This window comes from Lissotriton vulgaris, chromosome 8 (assembly GCF_964263255.1).
Source record: "Lissotriton vulgaris chromosome 8, aLisVul1.2, whole genome shotgun sequence".
NCBI classification, from domain to species: Eukaryota; Metazoa; Chordata; class Amphibia; order Caudata; family Salamandridae; genus Lissotriton; species Lissotriton vulgaris.
The window spans coordinates 1,049,700,026-1,049,713,903 of NC_141696.1; the positions used below are offsets into that span (position 1 = coordinate 1,049,700,026).

General features: G+C 43.4%; 1 pseudogene; it reads right to left on the bottom strand.

The window, feature by feature from the left end:
* Positions 1-6,428: 6,428 nt before the first annotated feature.
* On the bottom strand, positions 6,429-9,522 carry LOC147698270 (SUN domain-containing protein 1 pseudogene; annotated as a pseudogene).
* Between the last annotated feature and the right edge of the window lie 4,356 nt (positions 9,523-13,878).

Below are 13,878 nucleotides of genomic sequence, written 5' to 3' on the forward strand. Positions count from 1 at the left end.
AGTTGCCCCCAGGTGGGCCAGGTCATGGAGCATTATTTTATCAAGGCAGGGGGGCACATGTGCCCCTCTCCTAGAGCCTAATATTGCCCCAGGAACCACCACCTCCCAGGGCATTTGTTTCAACAAATAATGCAGGAAGGCCATACAGGAATTTAATGGAAATAACTGTGGTGGGCTGTGCAGGCCCCCCCACTTGTATGGGGCACCCACCTCCCTGGGGTTCATTGTAAAATACTACGGGCCCCCATTGACCGCAAAGCCCCTGGGGCTGCCACCTCCCTGGGTCTTCATGTTAAAATAATGCAGGGACTGTGTGGCCCCGGCAGCCCCGGAGATCAGCAACACCCCAGGGCAGATGCAAACAAAGGAGGGGGCCACATTGCCCCCCTCCTCATGACCTAGATTGCCCTTTGGACAGCCACCTCTCAGGGCCGGTTGCTGCAATGTCCCGTGTTGCCCACGCCCGGGACATTGCACTATGCTATGGTACTGTTCCTGCCAAGCCATAGCAAAAACAACTTCACTTCATGCAAGCGAGAGCAAAAAAAAAATGCTTTTGCTTCCATGAAGTGGAGTAGAATTGCTTTTGGACAGACGGAGCAGCATGTTAGCAGCTCCCTCTGTCCAAAGGCAATGCCAGCTCCAGGAGGACGCGGGGAGCCAGAAGGGACTGAGGGTCCCCTTCGAAAATGACTGTGTGCCCAGGATGAGACCAGGGCACCCAATAGAGAGGCCAAGTCCCTGGGGAGGGATCCCTAGGGCCAAAATTGGCCCAGGAGGGGAGCCCCCTCCCTTTTTTTATTAAGAAAAAAGGGTGGCCCCCCGGGACACAATTTGCCCAGGACGGGGCCACCCGCCTCATTCCATTTTCAAAAAACAAAAACCAAAAAAAGGGCCGGCCCCAGGGAATGGGGTCCCTGAGGCTGCCATCAGCTCAGGAGGGGGTCTACCCTGCACCCCATTATTTAAAAAAAAAATATATATATAAAGACTGGGTCCTGGGGAATGGGGTCCCCAGGGCTAAGCATTGGCCCAAAAGGGGGCCTGCAGCCTCATCCCTTTTTAAAAGAAAAAAAGAAAAGAAAAAAGGAGCAGGCTCCAGGAAATTGGGTCCCCTGGCTGAAATTGGCCCGGGAGGGGGGCTGCCCAGCATCCCCTTTACCCATTGCAAAAAGTCCAGATCCTGGGGGATGGGTACCAGGACAGAAACTGGCCTAGGGAAGGGGGACCAAGCAGCCTTCTTCCTTAAAAAAAGAAGAAAAAAAACCCTGTCAAGTCACTGAAGGCCACACCCCCTTCACCACCACTCTGCAAATGTGCCTCCCGGTTGGGGGATTAAGTCCCCTTGGATACTGAGGGTCCTTGGGGTCCAGTTATACCTTCTTTTCCGTCCAGTAAGTCCCAGACTGCGGGATTGTTGAGAGGACTTGGGGTCTATGCCCCCTTTCTCTACCACTTTGTAAATGAGCTTCATGGTGCAGCTGGTAGGGGAATAAATTCCACGTTTTCTCCTGAGGCCCTCAGGACCTAAGTGGACTTTTTCCTCCAATCACTAGTGTACCAGGATGTGTATTTGCAGAGTAGTGGAGAAAGGGGGCACAGTTTCTGACAACCTCTTAGCAATCCAGCTGAGTGAGACTTAATAGAGGTAGCAGGAGGGGTAGTTGGCCCCTAAGGACCTAAAAGAGCCAAGGGACTTCATACCCAAACTAGTAGTGTGCCAGGAGACATGTTTGCATAATGGTAGAGGAAGGGTGTGTGGCCACCAACAACTTCTCTGCAATCCCACTATGTGGAATCTGCTGTCAGTACAGGAGGGGTAGTTGGCCCGCAAGGACTGTCAATAGCAAGGGGGACTTCATCCCCCAACTAGTAATGCACCAGGAGACGCGTTTGCAGAGTGGTGGAGTAAGGGGTTGTGACCTCTGAAATCTTCTCAGCAGTCCTACTGTGTGGGACCTACTTGAGGTAACATATGGGGTAATTGGCCCCCACAGACATTACCTCAAGTAAGTCCCACACAGCAGGATTGTTAAGAGATCTTCAGAGGCCATGCCCCCTTTCTCCACCACTCTGCAAATATGGCTCCTGGCATACTACTGGCTGGGGGATGAAGTCCATTTTACTCCTTAGGGACCTTGGGGGCCAAGAAGCCCTCCTGGAACCGCCTGCAAGTCCTACACAATGGGAGACCCGAGAGCTGGTTGGAGACCCCGCCTCCTTTTGTCACCACTCTGCAAAATACAACCACTATTTATGAAAATAGAGAAATTCACGGAAAAAACAAAGGTTACAGGGATGTTATAGTTAGGAGCTTCACCACAAAAAACATACATTTCCATAGTTGCCTCCAGCAATAAGGTAGCTGCTTTGTTTGTACAGGATCGTTGTGTAACAGCAGAATGCTCTCAACCACAGTAAATTTAACCAGTGACTGAAGTGGTCTGAGTCACTGTATCATGTCAAATGTGAATGTCACAATAAAAGCCAATATTTGATGAGAGCTGACTAAAAGCTGCTATAAGTAAGCATATTCTATATATACTTTGAGTAAAGTCAAAAGGTCTAGTTTAGTGCCAAACATAATTACAAAGGTTACAGAAAGGCAAGAAACAAATGTATTTATATCAAGGTGATCCAATAAGCATACATCCCTGGAGGGAGCATAGCCCACTCTTTGCATATTTTAAAGAATTGTCATTAACCAGTCTTGCAGGCAGCTGCTCTCCCAGGCTAGATCAAAAAACGAATTGTGCCCTAGAAAGTTTACAATAGGTATGTCTCCATTCCTGAGCAGTAGCGGGTGCTGCGGGCAAAGTGGCGGGGCAGGGATAACAGATGACTAAGCAAATGAGGATGGAGGGGAAACGGACAACAAGGAAACAGTATTTTAAAAATAGGGAAAAAGAACTTACCTGCCGCTCTTCTTCACATCCTTGAAGTAGCAAAGGCTCCTTTGCAGCCAATCACGGCTCTGCACTAATGTTGGAATCAGCATTAGGATTAGCTGGAGCACTGTTAATTTGCACTCCCAGGAAGACTGGAAGCCTCTGCATTGCTGTCCCTAACCCAGCAATCCAGCCGGGTTGGAGACAGCTCAGTGTGCATGTCGCTTAGTCCAGCCTTAGATGGCCAGCCGCTCTGACATGCCCACTGATCACAGTGCAACCACTCCCTCTGTCATTGCCCTTGTGATGGCCCCGCCCCCAAGAATCGCCCAGCTCTCAGAACCTGGAAAATAAAAAAATTAAAATATTATCATTTTATTTTTCACGTTTTGAGGGTGGCAAGCGGGGCAACACTCCTCTGCCATAGTCAAGGAGCTGCCACTGTTCTTGAGTTCCTCTTTGGGTTTCCCTTTGATACACAGTAACATATCTTATGAGTCTAATGGTAGGTTGTGTGTGAAATTCAAATGTTTTGCATCACATACGACTGCCAGTGACTTCAATGATTTCCTGCCAATCTGTATACCTTGAGTTTAACAAAGGCTATATTTAATCAAAGCATGAATGAATAGTATAGGTAATCTAAATCTAATCTTTCCATTGCGTGACTCATACTCTACCACAGATCTGCTGTACGTTTTGAGCTGGGAACATTTTGCTCAAAGAAGTTAGTGATTGTTTAATCCCTGTTGTATTTTTTGGTGAATGCTTTGCTGTTTGCTGGAGGAGACATGGGCTCTTATGCACATTATCTTTTTGAATGCAAGTGGGGAAAACATTCTGTTCCCTCTTCAATTCCATAATTAAACTTTGTGCAGCAGCACAAAGATTTTATTCAAAATTATTGTTAATTTAGCAAAGTGTCCAGTTATGACAATGATAAGGTAAACAGCTGTATTTGTCACGTAGACCAAATATAGCTGTGACCCAGTCAGCAGACCCCAGCTGCCCTTGATGCCAACTTTAGGCTGTCCAGAGCAAACGCAAATTCAAAAATGTTGACTTTCTTTATACATGTACTGTAAGTTCTACAAAGAAAGATAATTTCTATGTTGAGATTGTGTATGGAATTTAAGTCAAAGAAAACCACACACTAATGAGAATGCGCTTCTCTTTGCATAGTACCAAATGAAGGACATTTACTTTATCTTGTAATATTTTAACATTATGTTTTTCTTTTTAAAATGATGATGATCTCAAAAGTGTCAAATCACTTAGGAACTTTGCACCTTTGCTTGTCAACTACATCAAGATGCATTTTCAAAAGACATTTAAAATAACTACGAAAAAGCACTGAATGTAAACTGTGTCAATTACGTTGGCAGCATTTTATTTATACCTGCTTCACTTTGACAGGTGACGTCTTTTCTGAAAGAAAATAGACCAGCAATTTTAAGAGTGGGACTGAATACGAGAAGAATTAAATATGTAAATTGTCTTTCTAAGTGAAAACCAGTTTTGAGGGAAAACATGCACATAGGACTATATTTGCCAATATTAGCTACACAATTACAGAGAAATACGCTGAATCTCTTTTTAATTACTTATTGACATCTTCTGGTAGAAAGCTACTTTTTTGTCTGAGGGCTGGAGGTTTAATCAAAATGACCAGTTACTTGCTTGTCACTGCACATAGCCATTGAGTTAAGCAAGGAGTTGTGAATACATGGCTATATTTGATATCTTAGGGATGTTGGAAATGAATCTATCCCCCTGATATAGTTTGGTTAGTGTTGCAGTTTGTGAGAACCATTGGACATCTAACTATACATTGCCCGATTCACAGAACTAACTTAGGACAAAATCCTAAACTTACTACCATTTTGGTATTCACAGAATGCACTTACTCATTTTGGTATTCACAGAAGGCACTTACTCATTTTGGTATTCACAGAAGATAGGAGTCCTAACTTTAGGACTCCTAAATGCCTTCTGTGAATACCGAAAGTCTTAAAGTTAGGATTTTTTGCAATTTAGTAGTAGTAAAGTTAGGACTCCTAACTTTTAGACTCCTAAATTCCTTCTGTGAATACTGAAGGTCTTAAAATTAGGATTTTTCTCAACTTTACTACTACTAAACTGAGAAAAATCCTAATTTTAAGACTAAAATCTCTGTGCAAAAAGCAAAACAATGTTTGAGAAATGTATTTTGGTTAAAAATATTGGTCAAACCCACCACCAAAATTCAGCCTTTGGAGTCTAGTGTATGACATATAACAAATACATCTTGCTTATAAATTTGTAACTTTTTCAAATAAAAACATTAAAATTAATGGAGTTTTACAGAACAAAAATACAAAAAGGGCAAATAAATTCTACAAATAATCGACGGACACTTCAAGAAATAAGGCAAAAGCTTATGTAAAGGTAATCTGTAAAAGTAAAAACTGTACAAACAAATGGGGCTAGGTTCAATTGTTACACACTAACAAGATTTGTAATTATGGCACACATTAATTCCAATGACGCTCATCTAACCTCAAGTTTGGTCTACACCAAGCCTAGAAACACCATTGCTTGCACATTTCCATTTGAGATATGCAGTGTGTACCTCCCATGTTGCATTTAATTCAAATCTGAAGCAAAACAAACTACCATAGATGGATGTTGTTCAGTGCAGTTGATTTCCCTTCCCCAACCTCCACCTGCTCATGAATATCGCTTATAGGACCTAAAACTCCGTTGTGTTTTAACATGCAACTACAATGGTACAGGGGAGATAGTCATCTTAGACTTCTGAGACATTTTACGCATGTTGAACTTTGGACATTTGGGTTGATTCATAAATTCAATTCAACTGTCACAAAGACAGAAGTAAAAAAATGTATTCCACTCAAGGCTATCAGACAAATAAATGTAATGTAAATGTAAATTGATACTTGTATAGCGCACTACTCACCCACAAGGGTCTCAAGGCGCTTGTACGAATACCGCTGTGGAACCCATCCTGGCTTTCCCTGTGAGGTGTCCACTCCTGGGCACCCCCAGGGTGGAGGCCAGGCATCCTTAGCATTGTGGGGATAAAGCAAGCTATTGCCCAGAGTTGCAGAGTGGGACTCCATGATTGGAATAGGCACCGAGGCGAGAATTATCAGGTCCGTGGACTTTTGAGCCCAAGACCCACCGAGGCAGGGCATTGAACCCTGGTCCCGGGCCAGACCTCTGCATCAGGGTCTGCCGCTCTAACCATTGAGCCACACTTCTCCATGAGAGATGAGAGCTGTTCTTCTGTTGGAGATAGACTAACTATTTTAAAAATCCATTTCTTCAAAGTTTGCGCCATTTCAGTCGGCATAATGACGCATGGTCAGAGTTTTCATTGGAGTTTTTTGGTTACACATACCCACAAACATCCAATAAAAGCTAGAATAAGTGCTAGACTGTTCAATTTTCCTGCATCTGGTATTTACTATACAGGCAGTTCAAAACAGAAAAACGTCAAACAGCCATAATAGTATTCTTATAGCGTGGAGTAAAATATATTCGTTTTGTTTGGCGTCTCTTGCAACCCTGAACACACTACAGTTTATTTCTTTACCCAAGGGAAAACCAATTTAAATAACGAGCATTAATGAGCCTGACAAGATTCTGTGCTCTTCACCAGGATATAATACAAAGCGCCAACGGTGTGTTCTTAGAGCCCAGAACTACAAACAATATGGTGACCAGTAGCTCAGTGACTGTGGCCTTTATAATTCAGTGTTTTGTTTCAAGCACAAAATATACAGGGTCGATGAACAGCAACAATATGGACGAAAGAAAATAAATCTCAAGATCGCTTCAAAGCAACAAGTCTTCTGCAAAAATACAGTTAAACAGAATATTTGACTAAATCGTGTTATCAGAAGTAGTTAAGATGACAGCAGACACAGTTTTCAGTTTAACAAGAAACTTAAGACAAAAGACTTCTCAGAGCACAACCAAATAAAATTAAATTGACATCCTGATTGCCAAGTGTTTTTCATGCACTATTATTCTCCACTGGGAGACACAGGTACAAATCTGGCAATATAGTGGACTGACACCAACAAGCTGAGCACTAGATGGTTTTTATGTACTTGGACAGCCTTTTATATTTAACTGGAAGAGAAAATGGATTCTGCTGTATAAGCCACTTCTATACATCCCTGAAATTTCCAGTGTTTCAGAAGTTCAGAATATACAAATAATAAAATGTACAAACAACGAGGACTCAGGATTCTTCATCGGACGGCAGAGTTCCCATGCACCCAGAAACGATACAGACAGATGTACTCAGTGTGACCCCAGTTAGACAGGATACGAAGTTCCACTATTTGAAAGGCAATTTCATTTTCTTCAGTCACTTGGAAAGTTTGTAGTGGATCTCCATCTAGATTATACATGTATTGGCCAAGAAGCTTTCCCTCTTCTTGATACTCGTCTTCCAAACCAAACACTGCAAACTCTTTAGGTGCACTGGTGATGTTTCCTGTTGGGGAAAGTGTCTTTGGTATATGCTCCAGTGTAAATGCCATGGGGTAGATCTGAATAGAAAGCCGAACCACTAGATAGCCCTGGGATCCTTTAAATGCCCAACAGTTTCCGGGATACATATCAGGTTGGATCACAACTCGGGGAGACTGTGAGTACCATAAAGGAATTCCAAAAAGGCTCATTAGGGCAGTTTTGGTTTCATACGTCTCAGAACAGCGAGTACTCAGAATGCTTCCACCTCCAGATTCCAAAGCATAGTCCACCATCCCGATTTTATCTTGAGAATATAGCTTTAATGCGTTATTAAGAATGATGTGTGCTTGCTCTGCAGTGATTCCAGTAATCCCTCCAGCCACCGCACTCTCAACAAACTCCAAAGTGGGCATTTTGTTTGTGACAGCCACATGTTGACTGATATTCTTAAGTATCCTGAGCTCCAAATCTTGCAATGATACATGGAATTCACTCTTGCTCACGCATTTGGATGACAGCCATTGCAGAAGCGATTCTTGCAAATCTTCATCATTGTTTCCAAAAAATAACACCATAACAGATTCCTTTACTTGGGCATTTACTTGTTCATGTATGGTTTCCATTTTTTCACAGTTGGTCTTAAAGCTTTGCCAGTTCCACAATTCTGCTTTAATTTAAGCCAAATCTAACTCCAGATGCTGAATTTTGTTCATCAGGGACTCCTCTTGCTCAGCAAATCCTCTACTGTCTGATCTCATGGATTTTGCAACCTCCAGTTCTTTCTGGAGCTCCTCAGATTTGGCAAGAAGTTTTGCAAACAGATCTTCTAGCTTCCAAATACGTTCATCAGTGCTTTTATGGTAAACTTGGAATTCATCCCTTGAGAAAACTACTTGACCATCTGTAGTTGACTGAAAATGTTGGCTTATTAAATTTGTTATCATTGCTGACATTCCACTTTTGTCATCCATCTATGCAACTAACTGTTGAAGCGTCTCAAGGATTAGAACCATTTTACTATATTCTTCAATATGATGATGGTATTTATCAGACAACACAGATATCTGTTTTTCTAACTCTGCAACATGGTGGGAGTCAAGCTGTATTGCAAACTTTGGAGGTGGACTAGAGCCAGAATAATCAGGCTGTTGGATAGGGATAGTGGATTCTTCTGTTTGTGTTTTATGTACACCTTTTCGGATTAAGACCGGCAGTAGAGAAATAATTCCTTCAAGTCCCCAGTACAACAAACCGAAGAAAAGTTAAAGTGGGATGAGCAGCAATAACAACTTGAAAGCTTTCGGAAGGCATCTTGTGAGAAGAAACACATTGAATAATGAAATCCAAGTAATAAGTTGGTACCATCCAGTGCCAAGCCACCAATATGCTCCAGACGCTGCTTTCCACAATGAGTCGCCATTCACATGGAGGTGGCCATCCTCTCTAAGAAGCTCCTCCACATTCATACTTCCACAGTAATTCGAATGCACTTCCGATTCACAACCACGCTTCAGTGAAATCAACTGAAATAGATGAATGAATACCGATGCAAATGATGTTGTAGGGATTTTCAATACCTGCCGAAATTTACTTTTGAAGTGAATGTTTCTGGATTTATGCTTCTGACTCGGGCCTCTAGAATACAATATAGATGTTGCTGCTTGAGTGCTATAAGCTGTAAGTACATCCTTCCGTTCAGAAAGCATGCTGCAGTCATTGCAGGTGTAACCGTTTAGAAGAGTGGTCTGGGTTTCTGCTGTAGCAAGATCACCATTTGTCTGAATCAACGTTGAATCCCCACCTCTAAGATCTCCATCGTCGTCAAGACCCCATAAATGGTCCACTTCAATCTGCTCACTGATCAATCTCTCATCCAGTACTGTAGATACTATCGAAGTGTCACTGATGTGGCTGTTAAAACTACTGTGTCCAATGGACATGGATGTAATTGATGCACTTTACCTTGGAGTGTGATGTATTGCAACAGCGGACTGTTTGTTGATATTTCGACTTTGCTTTGCAGTTCTGGACGACCTCGAAGAGGCCACGCTGCCAGTGAAGGAGATGTTGCTATTAATGCTGTCATTCTGGATGTCATCTGATGCATAATATCCTGCACTAGTCGCGACATTCTTGGAGAGTCATAGACAGGGTTCAGTTTGTTCTGGGTCTCGAAATCCAACGCAGCAGTCGAATAACTTGCACTGCCCAGTAGAAAGAGGAAGTCGCGCAGGAAGTCAGGGCCGTCTATCCACTTTCTCCGCCACTGTTTCCTTGCTAAGCTACGTCTCAACACTGGGTGTATCAAAGGTTATATGAGAGTGTTAGGAGGTGCATCGTATTATCACATGGATGATGGCATCAGTGATGTCATCATTGATGTCATTTGAGATGTCATCAGTGATATAACTGACCATGTCATGAATGATGTAATATGTGACGTAATCAGCAGTGCATTGTGGGGGCACGAGTTATAGTTAGCTGAACTAACTATAACGGGAGAATTTCTATGGTTTGGTATGAGTAACATTTCCAACTAACTATAATGTACCTGTAACCTATGCTTTTTCAGTGAATTTCTAAAGTTTTATAAATGCTAGTTTCTAAATATAACGTGCCTGAAACCTATGTATTTTTCAGTGAATTTCAAAGGTTCTTTGACTAACAGAGGTAGGACATGTGAAGAAAGAAGACAAAACACACAGAAAGAAGCAAAAGAAATGCAGAAAGAATCAACAGAAGTCCACAATGATAAAGAAAAATGCAGGAAGAAGCAAGAGATGTGCAGAAAAAACCAACAGAGGAGCAGAAAGAGGCCTTGTTGCAAAATCATCCTGTGCCCACAACTTTTTCAGATGGGTACTGGTGGTAACTGACTGCCTTACCAGGCCTAGAGCCAGTGCTATGCTAAAAGACACTTAGAATACAGTGAAAACACCTACATACACTGAACGTGCCTCGTGGCAGAGTACGGGATGTGGGTTGAATACACACATTCAACCCACATCCCGTACTCTGCCACGAGGCACGTTTGCAGAGTGGTAGAGAAAGGGGGCCATGGCCTCTGAAGACGTCTTAGCAATCCCACTGTGTGGGACTTACTGGAGGTAACAAGAGGGGTAGTTGGCCCTTGAGGACATCCTTGGGGGCAAACTTCTGAAACTTTTTCCTCCAGTCAGTCCCACACAGCAGCACTGGGCCCGCGCTGCTGCCACCAGCGTGGCGTCCTGGGGGATGCTGGTATAGAATGACTCAATGTCAATTGTAACCAGTAGTTACAAGTCACAAAAAACATCTTTGAGTATCGGGGACAAATGTATCTGCAGACCTCTGGTACTTCTATGGGGGCCACATTTGCTCCCAGCCTTGCCTGCATCTATGTGGGCCAGTTTGAGAAGAATGTGGTCCTCCATGAGTCTAACCCATACAGAGAGAATAGCTCTCTGTGGAGACGTTATATTGACGGCGTCCTCTGTATCTGGACAGGTACAGAGGACCTGCTCAACACATTCTTACAATGGTTGAACCAAGTGGACCCGAGTCTTCGCTTCACCTGGACCATCAGTAATACATCTGCGGTATATCTTGATGTTGACATCACTGCGGTGGATTACAAGTTGGTGACTAGTGTGCACCACAAGGTACAGATAGGAACTCCCTCCTCCACTACCACTCTTTCCATCCAAGATCACTCCGGGACAACCTTCCGGTTGGACAATTTTTACGATACCGGCGCAATTGCTCGTCTACCGAAACCTTTCTTGAGCAAACTTCTGAGCTAGTCACCAAATCGCAACAACGGGACTATCCAGCAAAAGTGATCAAACATGCACAGCAGAGGGCTTTTAACCCGCTGCGTGAAGCACTGTTGGAGCGCAATACAAAAGAAAAACAAACATGCCTACCAGAAGTGACGACCTTTGACCCCCTTTCTACTAAAATAAGGCAGATCATAAAAAAAATTGGTCTATACTTGATACAGGGGGAAACAAGATGCCAACTCCGCGCTTTGCCTTCAAAAGAGTCCCTAACTTACGAGACAAACTGGTCCATACACGAAATCCGACCACTGTCCAAGCAAGTACTATACCCGCGGGACTTTATCCATGTGGTAATTGCTCAGTCTGTGGGCTTACATCAGCCACCAAGAGTGTATCTTTACGCGGGGGCAGAACGTGGTTTCAGAACCGGTTCAGCAATTGCAACACAACACATGTTATCTACATAATGATGTGTAGTTGTGGCCTTTACTACATCCGCTTCACGACCCACAAAGTAAAAATACGGGTTCAGGAACATCTGAGCACTATTAGAGCAAAGAAACTCACCACCCGCCTGGTACAACATTTCAATACGTCGGGACATGATCCTAAGGATCTCAAATGGACCGTCTTAGAAAAAGTGGTGGGCGAAACACACAACCTGGAGAATATTCTGGCAAGAAAAGAAGCAAAATGGATATTTCTGGAGAAGGCGGATCAGGAGGGACTTAATGAAAATATTGAGTGGAATAAAGTGAGCAGGCGATAACAGGGCTCTGTTATGCACCTCCATTCCCACTTTCATATCTGTTAGGCTCTGTGTACATCAGCCCCCACACTGCAGAAGTACTGAGGGCTGGGTGTCAACCATTCTGACATTGTCTATACACATACGCACCTCTCTGCTGGTTCCAGTTTTACATTAAAAAAAACCCGGTTCTTGGTCCTGTGGGGTACACTTTGTCACCAGTGACATGCACAATAGTATTCCCCTTGTTTATTATTTTTTGAGAGTCATTATTGAGAATCGTTGACACTCATAGTGATTTGTACACATACTAGGGTATTTATGCAGGTATGCATTTGATGTATTGTCAGCATTTACCCAACACGCGTGCTGCAACTTAACAGGGCACTATTATCTACTCTGCCCGAGTCGATTACCCAGGATGCATGCCTTGCATTGGGCTCTCCATACTATTGATGTAGCAGCAGCTTGGATCTAATACTTGTGCAGCAAATAGTGCACTAATATTTGGATTGCCTGATTCGAATAACGAGTAAGGGTGTTGCACAGCGGGTCCCCTAAACTATCGGGCATAAACAGCTAGGTAGCTCCAGCCCATTCCAAGATGGCTGCGCCTCGCGATGTGGTGGGCGGAGTCAAGTTCCCTCCGGCTACTTCCTGTTCCGCGCTCAGATCCAGCGCGAGGACCGTCGGAAGCGCCGGAGGGACTCAGCAACAGTAAGAGTGTGTTGGAGGTTGAACGAGTGTGTTGTAGGGACTTTTTGCACAAACTCCGAATGACTCAGAGGGACAGTGACTGCGAGTCCGAATTCTAAAAGGGACTAATATACGATTGTGAGCCATGCAAGCATTTCATGCATATGCCTTCAGATAGAGCAAAAGCCGCACATGGTGTATTGGGGAACCTAGTTAACAACACAATCCCAGCCGCTTATGCTTCTAGTCGGCTTTTTGCAATTGGGAAAATTATGCCGGATCTATCTAAATAACAAGTGCAGTGCTTTATAACGCTGGGGAGTGGGGACAGCATAGTTTTCACTAACAACTTCCTATCAGCCTGTTATTAGCGCTTTTGCTCGTGATGTTCCATCTGACGTTTAATCTGTTTTCAAACATGTACAGGTGGCTGCGACTATTTCCGGTCACATTTTGGATACGTGAAAATTTGGCACGATGTCCTAAAGAGAGGTGCTGGTACGTTATGACATAGCGCCATCAAGGTAAATATGCCTTAACTGTGTGTCAATATATGCTGCATCGGATGTGCCCCCAATTGGAGGGGCATGAACGGCTTTCAGTGTCTCTTTGTTTTATTTCCTCACACAGGTCCACACCTTTCTGAAAAGACTGAGAATAGATAACCCCTCTTATGCCCTGATGAAATTGCTAAAACGTGGAGCAATGAAATATGCCGGCTTGAGGATATAAATCACTATGGTATACAAGTAACCATTTTTAAACAGGTGGGGTTTGCTGCTTCAGAATAAAACGGAAAAGCAAGCAAAGCCCTGCTACACAATTATTATGTTTTTGTGGTTGGTTAGGGGTCTGTGTATATGTTCCTGTACACAACAATTGGGTGTCAGTGTTGATACGTTTGTCACTATTTGTGTTCTTCACCACTATTCTCACGTCCGTACTATTACTCTTTTTGTGCACGTTTGTCTTTTCACATAGAGAGAGTGGCCAATGATGAGAAGTGGGTATACCGGCAATTGTTAACCGGGAACCTCCTCTGGTTGTTCTACCACGAGGTACTCGCTCTACTTTTCACACCTTTTCTTGGGTGAACTGTATGTGGTCCTGTGTGATTTTATATTGAAGAAGTACGCATCTTGACCTAAGGACTAATGTTATTGAACATATCCCAGGGAGTATTAATGACAAGCAGTCCCTACCTTGTTGGTCTTTTATATGGATGCAGTTGTATTTGGGTGAGGCCCTAATTGTTTGAATACTGTTTGAGTGGGGGGCTGCCTTACCTATCCTCCTC